We start from the raw sequence: 6,000 nt of genomic DNA, 5'->3' as shown, positions 1-6,000 counted from the left end.
AGGGGGCTGGGGGGACCGGTCAAGCTGAACTGCAGCCGATTATGGTGTCTGCGGTTCATAGCTGAATAAAAGACAAGAATGAAGTCCCAAAAGTATTACCGACTCTGTGCCTGGGCCCTGAGGACTCGGCTAAAGGCCCTGCAAAGAATAAACAGTGTCTTGAGCCAGAACCGGCTGAGTGACCTTGGTAGGAGCCACGCTAGTGGGTGCAGGACCCTCTTTGAGACAGGATGTCTGAATGTGAGTCTGGAGATCAGGTCGACCTGGCCGCTGGTGTCTGCCACTTACTAGCCCTGGGCCAGCCTCTGTGGGTCCCTGTGTCTTCACCTGAAGCCATATGCTGCCTGTTCAGAGGATGGCTGAGAGGATCAAGAGGGTGACAGATGTGGTTGGCCACGTGGTGAAGGGAACTCACTTGGCAAGCATTTCCTGGGCACCTGCGCTAGTCCAGCTGTGGAGAGCCTGCAGTGAGCACAGCTGGCTGCTGTTCCTACCCTGGGAGGCTGTCCCCGTGGTGGGAATGAACCTAAAGTGTCAAGGCTCAGTTCCGAGAGAAACAAAAGGCATGTCGAAGGAAGACTATGAGCTGCCCTGTGGGCCGGAAGGCACGCTGTCCTTGAAGGGGACAGCAGCAGAGTTGTGTCAGAGTTCAGGTCTGTAGCCTAGGGGTCCATGATTGCTGGGGCTTTATCCAGCACCACCTCAGACTATGCCTTTAGGCAAGTCATTTCCCAGTTTGGTTGCTTCCGTGTTGCATGAGGATGATGGTGGATATACTGTGGGGGTGGTGACAGTCACTCTACCCCTAGAGGCAACTTCTGACTGGTAGCTGGAGAGATGGGCATACACAAAAGCTGCAGAGCCCAGGTACCAGGACCAGATGTTACACAAAAGAGACCCTTACCCTTGGAAAATCTGAGGGGTCACGCTTCCACAGGGGAAGCCCCGAAGGCTCCCACGGCAGAGCAGATTCTCCTTGCCCAGAACTGGGGCAGCAGTAATGGGGGTGAGATAACTCAAGTGAAGGATGAAGCAAGGAGAGAGTGATGGGGCTGGGGGAGCTGGAAGAGGTCAGCTCTCGGGGGAGCCTGACTGGCCAGTTAAGCTGTCAGGACCTCATCTTGGGCGCCACAGGGGTCCGTATCAGGCCTCGGTGTGGTCAGATCTGTGTCCAGTGTTGGATCTGACAGCTGAAAGGCCTGTGAAGACAGCTCTGGGCCCCCTGGGCTCCCCCTTCTCTGCTGCGGGTCTCCAGGGACTCCAGCTGCCCCAGTCCGACTCCTTAGTGCGTGCCATGCTTCTCGATAGCTCCAGGAGAGCAAGATGGGGGCTCCTGGGCAGACAGCCCAGGCCACCCACAGGACAGTCAAGCACAGGGAATCTGTGGGTGCCTACCCCCCATCACCTATCACCACATGCCCATAATCTTACTGGCTCTGTGCCTGCTTTCGGTCACTGGGCTAAAATCCTGGCTCAATCCTAGCTGGGAGACTTTTGACAAGTGATTAACTTCTCTGCGCCTGCTTCCTCACCTACAGAACAGGGCAGACTCTCTCCCTCACACGAGTGAACTCATTTATTCCTAGACTATGCTCTTTGGTTTCCATGGGTTCCTCCAATCAACACCTGGGTGAAGCAGGTGGTGGCAGGGGTGGAGGGGCGGGGGCTGGGCTTACTTCTCACTTCAGAGATGGCCAAGCCCAATCTGAGAGGGAAGTGACCCTTCTGGGGACACTAGGTGCCCACCACCATACCAGTACTGGAATTCTTACGTTAAATCGGGTAGCTACAAGAACAGTATCTGCTGTTGAGGAACAAAGCCCTGGCTGAGAACAGCAAGCAGGAAATTACCCTGAGCTGAGCCTCCTGATCCTACCTGTCCAAAGGGATCATCCTACATAAGCACCTGTGTGCTGGCCTCCAGTGCCAGACCAGTCCACGGAACCTTGAAGCTGAGCCTGTCCCCTCCTGGCCCCTGGCTCCTGGCCCCTGGCCCAGTGGCTCTGGCTACAGGGTGTCACATTGCCTGATCTTGCATGCCACTCACTAGACTGTGGGCTCAAGGGCAGTGTCCCTGAGCTTGGTCACCTTTATCCCCGGCACCAGGATTGGCCACTGCATTCCCAGACTTAACCTGGGCTGCCCCATCTTATTTTCGGTGTCATTCCCCAATGATCCCTTTAAGAATTTTTCCTAATTTAAGTTTCGTACTATTGATGTACATATGTCTGTGTATGCGGCTTGTGTGCTCTGTGCAAATCTGCTTTGGAACAGGGAGCAAGATTTTCCAGCCCAGCAGCTCATTATCGCCCCCTTGAGGATGTGATCCACACCTAACCCAAGCTGCGTGATTGCCTTGCCAAGCTAATCACTTCTCCAAGGAACTTGCGGAAGGCAGGATTGATGCTAGGGCACATTTTGCTGGTCAGCTCTGCATTCTAGGAGGGCACAAGGTGCTGACACAGGGCCCTCAAAGCTTGGAAGATTAGGGTGGCCATAATGATCTAGTGAAGCTAAGGAGGGCTGAGTTCCTGGGGCACCGGGAGGCAGTCTGATCCACATTTTACTAATGGAGGAACCTGGCTATCAGAGACCTGGGGGTGGGAGTAGAAGCTGGAAAGGGAGGTTGGGGAGTCTGTAACTGGAGTGGGAGCCCCTGGAGGGGGGAGGTCAGCCGAGTGCTTGCTCCCTGCCGAATCCATTGGCTGGGTCTGACTCAGGTTAGGCACGCAGGTCATATCAGGAGAGCAGACGGATGATGGATGGACGGACAGATGGACAGATAGATGAGAGGGACAAACTGACCCCTGTCTCTTTCCCCACACTGAACTGATAAGTCAGAGCTGCAGCTAGAGTCTCCAAGGGGGTTTCTGTGATGCCAGGTGCCAGACAGGAGACAGCAGAGGACCACTGGCCAGCGTGTTCTGTAATAGCAAACAGGCTTCCCAGACTGCAAGCACCCAGCATATTCCTTCTCTCTCCCCAAAACACACCTTTCTCCGGGTCCCCCCATAGCCCTCAAACCCTGGGGAGCCATCCCGGACTCTCCTCCCTCTGAGACCCCATGTCCGACCCACCAGCAAATTTGCTTTCTTCCGCCACCCGCCATTTTCCTCACTCTCCTTCAGAGTCTCAGAACTTTGTCGTTGCTACCGTCTTATCCCATTTGTAGAAAGCAGCGCTGTGATGAAACCGAAGAGCCCCTTAACTAACTCCCCAGCACCCACCCCTTACCTTAGGTTTATTCTCTACACTGCAGCACAATGCTTCTGCTCAAAACCCTCCTCTGGCCACACCTGGGATACCCCCACAGGCTCCTGTGTAACCGGGGCCCTCGTTGTTCATCTAGCGTTATCTCCAACCAGTCTCCAGTTCGCCTACTCCGTCCTAGCCACGGTGGCCACTTCAGTGTTCCACAGGAACGTTCCTGCTTCAGGGCCCTTGCCCCAGCTGCCGCCTCCGCCAGACGCGTTCGAAGATATCTGTGTAGTTACTCCGCGAAGGCTACCAGGCCTTCATTCAAATCCTTTGGTCAATGAGGCTCGTCTTGATTATACTGACTGCCATGGCGTGGACAGTTTGAATGGAGCTTGGGACCCCGTGGGACGGTTTGGAGGAAGGGAACTGGTGGTTGGATGCTGCCCTGGGAAGGCATTAACTCTGGTCTCAGAATGAATCAGTTCCCAAGTGAGCAGTGGTTAGGTGTCTAGGCCACAGCACCCGCTTAGCTCATTTTGCACATGGCCAGCTCACTTTCCCTTTGTCTGCCACGTAATCGATGCAGCCTTGGGGGCCTCACTCACCAGAGGACACACAGACACGCTCGATATTGAGTTTGCATGTTGTTGGTGGAGCCCAGGGAGCAGTAGCGTGTGGTAGCTGTCTGGAGTGGAGGCCTTTGGATGGGTTGCGCAGGGCAGGGAGAAGCTGGGTGGAAAGGCTGGCTGTGGGCGTGGGTGGCCATAGCTGGGTCAGGGACTCTGGGAGTGTGCACATATCTGGGGCATACCCTCATATCTGCAGTGCAGTGACGCCCTTCACCCCTAGGCTTGAACCCTGAGAGTGACTTGTGAGAGTGTGGAGGGGGCGGCTCTCTTCTCAGGCTTCTTGAGTGACAGGATGAGGAAATGCTCTGGGGTCACCTAGCCAGGCAGCTGTGTTCTAGAAGCCTCAACATCTGGACGCACTGGACACTTCTCAGTGCTCAGGCCCTGCCTCTCACAGCTGGCACAGAAGCCAGAGCTGCAGGTTAATGGGAATCTCCTAACAAGAGTCTCCCATCACGTATGGGCATCAGAGCCCAGACAAGAAAGCATGGCTTTTTCATGCAGCAGGCGGGAAGAGCCACTGCCCACACGCCCTGCTGTGCTGGACAGGGCTCTTCCCACTTCTAAAAACTCCCTTCTTCCAGGCCAGCTAAGTGGTCACAGGGCCCCATCTGCTGAGGGGAGGCCCCTTCGGAACTGTTCTCAGAAGTGTGGTCTAAAAAGGACACAATCCTTCCACATCTACCTGAGGACAGAGCTTCTCCTTCATCTCTCCTGAGAGTGGGACCGTGAGGCTGCTGGGGCGCTGTACACATGGCACAAAACCTAGAAAGGCCTTCACTGCACACTGGCCACGGGCATGAGACCTCCTTCCTCGCACTGCAAGTGGCATCACTAGACAAACACATGTTGGCACAGACGGGGCGCATCACACGAGTGGTGCAGAGTTCAGGTGCAGATCCTCTCAAGGCCGTGGGAGGGAGCGCTTCCTGACTGCCTCCTCGGCCCCCTTCTCATTTCTCTTCTGCCCTGGTCTACCACTGGGGATAAGTAGGATGGAGAGCATGGTACTCTCCGTTGGCACCAGCATGGCCCCGAAAGCTGAGTGATAACAAGCTCCTTAAGGTCCTTTTCCAGTGTCCCGAGTATCCATTTGGTCCCTCTGGATGAAGATGGTGAAGGCTGAGCTGGGATGTGGGACCTCAGGGCAGGAGACAGCCTTAGCGCTGTCAATCTTCTGAAGCTTGCAGCCAGTACCACCCACATCAGGTGCCTTCCCTTCCTGACCTGGTCACCAGTGGGAATGCCACAGGCGTTGGGTCCAGATGGCAGAGCTGGGCTGGGAGGTGGGCTCAGCCACCTCCCATCCGTGGTCCTCCATTTAGTTCTGTTGTTCGGTGGCAGTCACTAGCTGCGTCTGATGCTGAGATGGAGATTAGTATTGGGTCCCTCAGTGACACACATTTCAAATACTATCAGTCATGTGGGCCTAGTGATTTCCATACTGAATGACACGGTAGACTGTTCCCATTGTCGCCGAGTCCCGTGGGACCCTGCTGATCCAGGGATGCTCACGGTGGGAGTGAACAAATGGTGCCCCTGTCACTGTACCCTGCTGGGATGCTTGCCATCACGTTTCTCTGGGAAGCAGACTCAGTGCCAGGCCCAGCTGTCCTGACTGCTGGTCTGCTACTGGCTTCTCAAGTAACACAGTGATCTGCTTTCCTGAAACCTCAACTCCTTCATGGGCAAAACAACGCCATGTCCTTCCAGCCTCAAGAGTACTGAAGCAAGAATCAATGAACAAATGACCAGAAGAGTCCTGAAATATGGGGAACCAGGGCAGACAGAGGGACAGCAGGATGGGGGAGAGCAGTCTGAGTCAGGACATCCAGAGTGACACCGAAAAAGGACAGGACAGGGACTGGAGCCCAGATCGGAGTAACTCTAAAGCTGGGCTCTTGCCCTAATTCCTCCCAGTGTCTTCAGATCTGACTCTGCTAGGATGGATGTTGCCATAGGAAACATTTGCTCTAGGAGCCCAGGGTGAGAGGAGAAGCCAGAGAACCTTCCCCCTAAGTGGCTGGGCCAAGAAAGCTACCCAGTGTGCTCCCCACCATGCTGAGTTCAGACACCCACATGGAGTCCTAGAAGGGTCTGTGATGTGCTGTATTCCAGGGGAGCCTTGACTGAGCCGGGAGGTGTCAAGTGAATACTGGGGAAGCTACAAGGG

Source organism: Microtus oregoni, unplaced genomic scaffold (assembly GCF_018167655.1).
Source record: "Microtus oregoni isolate MIOR12 unplaced genomic scaffold, Mior012 000005F_ref0000423, whole genome shotgun sequence".
Classification (NCBI taxonomy): domain Eukaryota; kingdom Metazoa; phylum Chordata; class Mammalia; order Rodentia; family Cricetidae; genus Microtus; species Microtus oregoni.
The sequence above is the reverse complement of the archived record's forward strand: the minus strand, read 5'-3'. Positions refer to the sequence as shown.